Source organism: Triticum dicoccoides, chromosome 5B, assembly GCF_002162155.2.
Source record: "Triticum dicoccoides isolate Atlit2015 ecotype Zavitan chromosome 5B, WEW_v2.0, whole genome shotgun sequence".
Taxonomy (NCBI): Eukaryota; Viridiplantae; Streptophyta; class Magnoliopsida; order Poales; family Poaceae; genus Triticum; species Triticum dicoccoides.
Genome location: NC_041389.1, coordinates 63,647,371 through 63,658,421, shown reverse-complemented (window position 1 = coordinate 63,658,421; position 11,051 = coordinate 63,647,371). Strand labels below are relative to the sequence as shown.

General features: G+C 46.0%; 1 pseudogene; it reads right to left on the bottom strand.

Annotated features, from left to right (window-relative positions):
• Positions 1-1,655: 1,655 nt before the first annotated feature.
• On the bottom strand, positions 1,656-4,282 carry LOC119309079 (annotated as a pseudogene).
• Positions 4,283-11,051: the final 6,769 nt, after the last annotated feature.

The window sequence follows — 11,051 nt, the reverse complement described above, 5'->3', positions numbered from 1 at the left end:
AGTGCTTGTAAACTCATGGTGTATATTGGAAAATCGACAAGGGGAGCTGGGTGTCTAAAAGGAGTATTAAATGCAAACACAAACTCTGATATCGTACTGTCACTTCTTTATCATGACCACTATGGCTTTAACCGAGGAGTGTCTGCGTACGAGCAACTCCATGCATTCATTTGAATTGTATGAAACGGCTTGCTCGAAGTGGTGGTTTTTACTTTTTAGTAAAACATTAATGAATAACCGAGTTGTGGTTATAATTAAGGGAATTCTAGTTTCTATCCCATATTCTCACAATTTTTACACTAATTATTCCATTTAAGAAAAAATAATCAATTATACCCCATTTAACAAAAGCATTGCAAGATTTTAGCATATGTTTTGTGTGACTTACTCTACTGCAACTGGTGATTTAGCCATTTAGGTGTACTCTTGCGATGTAGGTGACTAGCTAGGGTCCTAGGTTAGGTACATGTACGAGGTACGTCGCAAAATTAAGAAGAAGAAACAAAACAAAGCATTGGCGAGCACCGCATCCGCATGATCGATCGGTGTGGGTGTGGCGGATAAATTGGCTTTAATTGACGTGCGATTTGTCTTTTCCGTTGTCGATCTTGTCTTAACGCTGCCACCATCTATGATTGAATACATCATACTGTTCGGACCTTGTGCTAGCGGTGGTACGTGTACAAGCTAGCAAGGTAGACTACAAGGTACTGACACTTGGCCATGCAGGTGTGTGCATACCTATCGTTTGCTTTTGGTAGGTCGTACGTAGACATGTAGTGGCCGAGTGCGCGCGTGCGTATGCACCTACGAGCAGGCAAACGCACAAGAGCGGTTGAGCGGTCCGGCGGTGGCAAATGACGACAGTGGTGGCGACGAAAACGACTACGATTATTATGGGATTTGTCATCCATTTACTGTACCTGTGTTTACACACACACATGACTATTGCGGGACAAACTTAACAAATTCAATATTTTGCGGACCAATCTGTGATTAAATGATTAGTAGGACAGTGGTAACCCCAGCCCATCGCAGTTCGAGTCCCAGATTTGACACCGGTACTCGCATTTTTTTAAATTTATTTGAGGTCACGTTTACATCAACTACGAATGCGTCTATGGTATGGCGACTTTGTCGATCTCAACGTTTACATCAACAACGAATGCGTCTATGGTGACTTTGTCAATCTCAATCTGATGTGCCAACTCAACTCTAAGAGATGCTCATAGGTAGAGGGTGCCTAACATACAGGGATGAGTATATGTGCATATGTATGAGCGTCTGAGTGTATACTATGCTAAAAAGCCAAATTCAATATTTGCAAGCTGAGTTTTTCTTAGAGCATCTTCAACAGCCGTCCAACGCGCGGCGCGTTAAAAGTGTGTTTGCAGCGCGTGGATCGCCTGTTTTGCCGCGGCGGGGAGCGCTGGCTTCAACAACCGCTGCAAATTTTAGCGCGCGCGCGTAGCTCCAGTAGGTGCGCTGAAATGCAGCGTGCGCTCTCGCACAAACACTCTGGACTACGGTGCATATGCATAGATAGATAGATAGATAAAACGATACATAGATATTTCACAATGCGTACATAGTTCATAGCATAGATAGATAAAAACTACGGTGCAACTAGATCAAAACTACGGTGCAACTAGAATCTACTCTGAGTCGTTATCATCATTCTCGCTGGTGTCGTCTGAGGTAGAGAGCCACATGTCTTCCCAGTGAGGATCGTCTGAGTCGAAGAACGACTCCCCACCTGCGTTAACGAGATCGCACTGCGCCTCCGCTAGTGCCTTCCGCGCACGCCAGTCCGCCCACTCCGCGTGGCGCCTTGCCGTCCTCTCTGCCCAGAAGACGTTCTCGTCGGCGACGTCCTGCGGGTAGCGTCAGGGCCACTCCGCCATGGCTCGCTCATCCTCCTCGGCAATAAGGCGGCGCTGCCGCCGACGGTGTTCCTCACGGTCCTGGTTTGTTATCAGACGAGGCGGAGGGACGACAGACTGCACCTGCTCACGCGTGAAGACATCGTGGAAGTTCATCTGCGCGCGAGGCCTCTGGAGGCGCCACGCCGCCGCGTCGTACGCGCGGGCGGCCTCGTGCGCGGTCTCGAACGTGCCGAGGCCAAGGCGGACGTCGCCGGACCGAATCTCCGCGTAGAAGGCGCCGGAGGGGCGCTGGCGAACGCCGCGGTAGTTCGAAAATCCCCGACGGCGCGGCGGCATGGTGGCGCGGTGGTGGCCCGTCAGTGGCGAGGCGAGGAAGCGTCGGAGGAACCATAGGAAGCGGGGGAGAGCGCGCGTGGCAGTGTGGATAGCCCTGTGGCCAGCGCGGCAATTTATAAGCGCGCCAAATCTAACACTCGACCGCCAGCTTTCTCCCCGCGCGCGTAAATGTTTCCTGCGCGCGCAAGTTTCCTGCCTCCGCTGGAGCGCGTAAAAACTTCCCGCACGGGCTAAAATCGCAGTTTACCGCGCGCGCGTCTTTTGACGCTGTTGTTGGAGATGCTCTTAGGTACACTCAAACTTATATAGGCAGTCAAACTTAGCAAACTTATTTAACAATTTGCTTAACTGTAGTCATAGATGATCTTTTCAGTTAGTCAGACAGTATTGTATTACAAGGATAACAAAAATAGACGGATGCTTATACTTGTAATTTATTTTGTATCAAAAGTTTATCTGACAACCTGCAGTTTGTCCAAAAGACACAAGATATGCAATTGTTGCACAAGACTAGTATGTTGGAACATCCTCAGTCACGTACTTCTAATTCAACCCCTCAAACACCCGTGAATGTACCCGGTCAGTGATCGGGCATGTCCGCTCTGAGCCCCTATTTGTCCACCCACACAATCACAATCCTCATTTTCTTCCTCGTATGTCGGTCACTTGCACATGATTGGTGAAGATAAAGAGAGAGGAAGAAAAAAATGAATAAAGAATGAGAAAATTTGGTCCGGGTAGGGCCGCGTCATATGTGGCGGATTGATCGGGCGCGCCCAGGCGTGTCTGTGAGCCCTCATATCCTCCCCATATTTGAGATGGATATGAGGGTTCGCGGACAACCCGGACATATAGAGAAGATATGAGGGGTCCGGTTAGGTCAAATTTTTGCTACTTTTTCTTTCTCTCTCTTGTCCGGTCAGTGGTCCCCGTACCCGCTCGGTCAATTTGAGGAGTTCGACTGTAGATGCTGTTAGCGACTTAGTGCCATTTTGCATTATACTTTATTTTGGTTTTAAATTGAGTGCATTTTTAGTACATTTTACGTTGCCATATTTCTACGTGTGTGACTTGTTCTTCTCAGAGTCAAGTATATCTTTGCAAACCAGTTTATTTCGGTGGGATGCAAATATTTTGCATAGCAATAAGATGTCGGTAATGCTATTTTACGATTTAAAATGTAAGTTTTTAAATATTGACATAGTTTTTTACATGATACTTTGACCACCAATGAACATGTTTCCTCACACCCTCCTACTTACCGTAGTTAAAAAGGACATAAGGTTATGTGGTCCATCCGTGCGTCTCTCCTCCTTGTTTAGTTAATTATAATTAGTTAGTTTAAATAGCTCGGGGTGTCTCTCTCTCTATATAGTAAATCGATCACCCGTGACACTACGCCACCGTCATGCACTGTTGTTTTAGCCGGGTAGACGGGTAACCGGGCGCTAATCATGATGCACTCTACGTGGCTAGTCTGACGATGCATGCGTCTTTGGTGCGGGAGTAATCAGTTTTGCTAAAGCATATATGTGCCCTAAATATTGCATACCTAAATTCTATTTCATTGATTTTATGTAAATATTCATGCCGATTTTTCTTTTGTTTTTTTTATTTCTTTATAGTTTGATTAATTCACTTAGATGTGCAATAATTAGAGCATAGCATATCTATTGTAATACTCTGTCCGTCTCTTTTTACTTCTATCGTAGTATTGTAAGTCAAATATATTGAAGTTTGGCGAACGTTGTAAGGGAAAAGAAATTAACATTCACAATACCAAATCAAATATTATTAGAGCTCTTCAGCCTGCCTCTTCAAATTCTCTTCAAACGTCCGATGACACGCTCGACCAGTGACCGAGCGTAAGAAAGAAGGAAAAGGTGACCCAACCATACCCTTCATATCATCCCTATACATCCGGACTGTTCGCGAAGGCTCATACGGAGACCAAATGTAGCAAGGATACAAGGGTTCGCGGGTGTGCCCGGTCAGTCTGTCATGTAGGATGCGGCCCACGCGTACCACATTTTCTCTTTCTTTTCTTTCTCTCCCTTCATCTTCACCAATCACATGCAGGTGATGAGACGTATAAAAAAGAGAGAGAAGCATGACTGCATGCATAGACAAATAGGGGCACAAAACGGACACGCCCGGACACTAACCGGGCGCGTCCACAGACTTTTGGACTCGACCTCCCTCTGCCAGCCATTATAGCACCCGGTGGAGGGGAAGGGATCCCGGTGCCTCGGCTCCGTCTAGTAGTTTATCCTAGGTTTTTTCTATCGCAGAGACGGCGCTTTGAGCGGATGGCAGTGTTTCATCTTTGAGTTGGTCTTCCGGGCTCCAGTCCTCTTTGAGTTCACCCTTCGGGGCGGAGTTGATGGACCTCCAACATAGATTCACGGTGTCTCCTCATGGCGACGAGGTTAGGGTTTTTGTAGCGCATATAGAACGATGAGATTTGATGTCTGGTGGTTCAAATTGATGCAAGCGTTCAATGGTGACGACCGTGATTCTGCGGCTGGTCCTTATGGGCACATGCACGAAGACTTCCAAACTATTATCAACAAGGTCAGTCTGGCACTGCTAGGGGAGCGGCGACAACGGCACGTCAACCGCTCATTCTAGTGGCGGAAGTTGTTGTTTGATGGTCCAGGGTCCCTAATGTAATTTTATTGATGTTTGAGATGCTTTATACTACTGCTGCACCTTTTATATTATATTTGGATCATTTTTGCATAAAGGAAAAAAACTAACATGTAAAGTAAAAAAACAATTTAGTAGTTTTTTATTTTTTTAAACATTTTTCTGCAGGTAGTAATCGTTCTTTGGATAATATATGGTTCAACTAATTCTGTGTTTTGCAAGGAATTTTGTTATGAATGTGCGAGTTGGAGGGCGCGTTAGAGTAATGTAAGTGCATCTAGTGCCCCTTAGTGATTTTGGTGTATTGAAGACTTATAGGTTAAGGGACTAATGCGTTTGTGAGTGTACACACGTATGAGGAGTTTGATATTTACAGAGAAAGTCGACCCCTAAAAATGAATATTTTCGAATGAAGATTTTGGTATTCCTGAAGACTTTCATGAAGACTTTGAAAGTGAAGAAATTGGTGTATCCGTGAAGACTTGATATTCATGCGAGGAATATGAAGCTTGAAAACTTTCGTTTTCATAGTTTTGTTTTTCTCTTTCTTGAGTCATAAGAAACACCGTACTGTTAAAGGGGGTCTAGGAAATACTAAGGAAAATTTTTCATGTGATGCTCAACTCAAAATCCTACACCTACCAAACCCTTCGAGTGAAGCCTTTAGAAATCTCATACAGTTCTGTCAATTTATTCAGTGACAGAGACGAAGTTCTTCTGGTCGCTGAGGAATTTGCTCTGACTGAGGAGTTAGGAATTCACCAGTGCAGATTGCCTCCACAGTGAGGAACATGGTAGCCCTGAGGAATTTGAGAGTCAAATTTCCGACCGTTGCTGTGTTGCGCGCCAGCTGTCCCAAAATATCTTATCCACCTAACGGTCATATCAGACAAGGGCATTTATGTCTTATCATGTCGGGCTGCTCCCTAGGCTATAAATAGCCACCCCCTACAACCACTAGCTGGTTGGCTGCTCCGAGAGAAACTGACACTTGTCAATTGAGAGCAACCCATCCTCCGAGGACTTTGAGCGAAAATCATCGAGTGAGGAAAAACCCCAAACCCAAACACCTACAAACCCAAAGTGATTGAGCATCACTGAAGAGATTGATCCTGCGTGGATCCGACGCTTGTTATCTTTGAAGACTGTGCTTCTTCCAGACGGTTAGGCGTCATGGTCTAGAGCATCCAAGAGGAATTGTGGATCGCCGAGTAACCGAGTCTGTGAAGGTTTGGAAGTCGCCTGAAGACTTACCACGAGTGATTGGACGAGGTTGTTGGAAATATGCCCTAGAGGCAATAATAAAAGGGTTATTATTATATTTCCTTATTCATGATAATTGTCTTTTATTCATGCTATAACTGTATTATCCGGAAATCGTAATACACGTGTGAATACATAGACCATAACATGTCCCTAGTGAGCCTCTAGTTGACTAGCTCGTTGGTCAACAGATAGTCATGGTTTCCTGACTATGGACATTAGATGTCATTGACAATGGGATCACATCATTAGGAGAATGATGTGATGGACAAGACCCAATCCTAAGCATAGCACAAGATCGTGTAATTCGTTTTGCTAGAGCTTTTTCAATGTCAAGTATCTCTTCCTTAGACCATGAGATCATGTAACTCCCGGATATTGTAAGAGTGCTTTGGGTGTACCAAACGTCACAACGTAACTGGGTGACTATAAAGGTGCACTACAGGTATCTCCGAAAGTGTCTGTTGGGTTGACACGGATCGAGACTGGGATTTGTCACTCCGTATGATGGAGAGGTATCTCTAGGCCCACTCGGTAATGCATCATCATAATGAGCTCAAAGTGACCAAGTGTTTGGCCACGGGATCATGCATTACGGTACGAGTAAAGTGACTTGCCGGTAACGGGACTGAACGAGGTATTGGGATACCGACGATCGAGTCTCGGGCAAGTAACGTACCGATTGACAAAGGGAATTGTATACGGGGTTGTTAGAATCCTCGACATCGTGGTTCATCCGATGAGATCATCGAGGAGCATGTGGGAACCAACATGGGTATCCAGATCCCGTTGTTGGTTATTTCCCGAGAGCCGTCTCGGTCATGTCTACGTGTCTCCCGAACCCGTAGGGTCTACACACTTAAGGTTCGGTGACGCTAGGGTTGTATGAATATGAGTATGCAGCATACCGAATGTTGTTCGGAGTCCCGGATGAGATCCCGGACATCACGAGAAGTTCCGGAATGATCCCGAGGTAAAGAAAACTATATAGGAAGTGGTATTTCGGCCATCGGGAAAGTTTCGGGGTCACCCGGTATTGTACCGGGACCACCGGAAGGGTCCCGGGGGTCCACTGGGTGGGGCCACCCATCCCGGAGGGCCCCAAGGGCCGAAGTGGGGAGGGGAACCAGCCCTTAGTGGGCTGGTGCGCCCCCCTAGGCCCACCCCCTGCGCCTAGGGTTGAAACCCTAGGGTGGGGGGCGCCCCACTTGCCTTGGGGGGTACTCCACGCCCCTTGGCCGCCGCCCCCTTGGGAGATTGGATCTCCCAGGGCCGGCGCCCCCCCTGGGGGCCTATATAAAGGGAGGGGGAGGGGGGCAGCCGCACCCTGAAGTCCTGGCGCCCCCTCCCCCTGCTACACCTCTTCCTCCTCCGTCACGTGCTTGGCGAAGCCCTGCCGGAGTGCTGCTGTTCCACCACCACCACGCCGTTGTGCTGCTGCTGGAGCCATCATCATCAACCTCTCCTTCCCCCTTGCTGGAACAAGACGGAGGAGACGTTACGCTGACCGTACGTGTGTTGAACGCGGAGGTGGCGTCCGTTCGGCGCTAGGATCTCCGGTGATAGGATCACGACAAGAACAACTACTTCAACCCTGTTCTTTTGAACGCTTCCGCGCGATCTACAAAGTGGTATGTAGATGCAATCTCTCTCCCATGACTCGTTGCTTAGATGAACTCATAGATGGATCTTGGTGAAATCGTAGGAAAAATTTTAATTTTCTGCAACGTTCCCCAACAGTGGCATCATGAGCTAGGTCTATGCGTAGTTCTCTATTGCACGAGTAGAACACAATTTTGTTGTGGGCGTAGATCTTATCAACTTGCTTGCCGCTACTAGTCTTATCTTGCTTCAGCGGTATTGTGGGATGAAGCGGCCCGGACCAACCTTACACGTATGCTTACGTGAGACCAGTTCCACCGACTGACATGCACTAGTTGCATAAGGTGGCTGGCGGGTGTCTGTCTCTCCCACTTTAATTGGAGCAGATTCGATGAAAAGGGTCCTTATGAAGGGTAAATAGAAGTTGACAAGATCACGTTGTGGTTATCCGTAGGTAAGAAAACGTTCTTTCTAGAACCCAATTGCAGCCACGTAAAAGATGCAACAACAATTAGAGGACGTCTAACTTGTTTTTGCAGCAATTGTCATGTGATGTGATATGGCCAGAAGTTGTGATGAATGATGAATTATATATTGTGATGTATGAGATCATGTTCTTGTAATAGGAATCACGACTTGCATGTCGATGAGTATGACAACCGGCAGGAGCCATAGGAGTTGTCTTTATTTTTTGTATGACCCGCGTGTCATTGAAGAACGCCATGTAAATTACTTTACTTTATTGCTAAACGCGTTAGCCATAGAAGTAGAAGTAGTCGTTGGCGTGACAACTTCATGAAGACACAATGATGGAGATCATGATGATGGAGATCATGGTGTCATGCCGGTGACGAAGATGATCATGGAGCCCCGAAGATGGAGATCGAAGGAGCTATATGATATTGGCCATATCATGTCACTACTATATAATTGCATGTGATGTTTATTATGTTTTATGCATCTTGTTTACTTAGAATGGCGGTAGTAAATAAGATGATCCCTTATAATAATTTCAAGAAAGTGTTCCCCCTAACTGTGCAACGTTGCTAAAGTTCGTCGTTTCGAAGCACCACGTGATGATCGGGTGTGATAGATCCTTACGTTCACATACAACGGGTGTAAGAAAGATTTACACATGCAGAACACTTAGGGTTAACTTGACGAGCCTAGCATGTACAGACATGGCCTCGGAACACAAGAGACCGAAAGGTCGAACATGAGTCATATAGAAGATACGATCAACATGGAGATGTTCACCGATGATGACTAGTCCGTCTCACGTGATGATCGGACACGGCCTAGTCGACTCGGATCGTGTAACACTTAGATGACTAGAGGGATGTCTGATCTGAGTGGGAGTTCATTGATTGATTAGATGAACTTAATTATCATGAACTTAGTCTAAAACTTTTGCAAAATATGTCTTGTAGATCAAATGGCCAACGCTCATGTCAACATGAACTTCAACGCGTTCCTAGAGAAAACCAAGCTGAAAGATGATGGCAGCAACTATACGGACTGGGTCCGGAACCTGAGGATCATCCTCATAGCTGCCAGGAAACAATATGTCCTAGAAGGACCGCTAGGTGATGCACCCGTCCCAGAGAACCAAGACATTATGAATGTTTGGCAGACTTGCGCTGATGATTACTCCCTCGTTCAGTGCGGCATGCTTTACAGCTTAGAACCGGGGCTCCAAAAGCGTTTTGAGCAACACGGAGCATATGAGATGTTCGAGGAGCTGAAACTAGTTTTCCAAGCTCATGCACGGGTCAAGAGATATGAAGTCTCCGACAAGTTCTATAGTTGTAAGATGGAGGAAAATAGTTCTGTCAGTGAGCACATACTCAAAATGTCTGGGTTGCACAACCGCCTGTCCCAGCTGGACATTAACCTACCGGATGAGGCGGTCATTGACAGAATCCTTCAGTCGCTCCCACCAAGCTACAAGAGCTTTGTGATGAACTACAATATGCAGGGGATGGTAAAGACCATTCCTGAAGTATTTTCAATGCTGAAGTCAGCAGAGGTTGAAATCAAGAAAGAACATCAAGTGTTGATGGTCAATAAGACCACTAAGTTCAAGAAGGGCAAGGGTAAGAAGAACTTCAAGAAGGACGGCAAAGATGTTGCCGCGCCAGGTAAGCCAGTTACCGAGAAGAAGTCAAAGAATGGACCCAAGCCTGAAACTGAGTGCTTTTATTGCAAGGGGAAGGGTCACTGGAAGCGAAACTGCCCCAAATACTTAGCGGATAAGAAGGCCGGCAACACTAAAGGTATATTTGATATACATGTAATTGATGTGTACCTTACCAGTACTCGTAGTAACTCCTGGGTATTTGATACCGGTGCCGTTGCTCACATTTGTAACTCACAACAGGAGCTGCGGAATAAGCGGAGACTGGCGAAGGACGAGGTGACGATGCGCGTCGGGAATGGTTCCAAGGTCGATGTGATCGCCGTCGGCACGCTACCTCTACATTTACCTACGGGATTAGTTTTAAACCTCAATAATTGTTATTTAGTGCCAAGTTTGAGCATGAACATTGTATCTGGATCTCGTTTAATACGAGATGGCTACTCATTTAAATCCGAGAATAATGGTTGTTCTATTTATATGAGAGATATGTTTTATGGTCATGCCCCAATGGTCAATGGTTTATTCTTAATGAATCTCGAACGTAATGTTACACATATTCATAGCGTGAATACCAAAAGATGTAAAGTTGATAACGATAGTCCCACATACTTGTGGCACTGCCCCCTTGGTCACATTGGTGTCAAGCGCATGAAGAAGCTCCATGCTGATGGACTTTTAGAGTCTCTCGATTATGAATCATTTGACACATACGAACCATGCCTCATGGGCAAAATGACCAAGACCCCGTTCTCCGGAACAATGGAGCGAGCAACCAACCTGTTTGAAATCATACATACCGATGTGTGCGGTCCAATGAGCGTTGAGGCTCGCGGAGGATATCGTTATGTTCTCACTCTCACTGATGACTTGAGTAGATATGGATATGTCTACTTGATGAAACACAAGTCTGAGACCTTTGAAAAGTTCAAGGAATTTCAGAATGAAGTAGAGAATCAACGTGACCGAAAGATAAAGTTCTTACGATCGGATCGTGGAGGAGAATATTTAAGTCACGAATTTGGTACACACTTAAGAAAATGTGGAATCGTTTCACAACTCACGCCGCCTGGAATACCTCAGCGTAATGGTGTGTCCGAACGTCGTAATCGCACTCTATTGGATATGGTGCGATCTATGATGTCTCTTACCGATTTACCGCTATCATTTTGGGGATA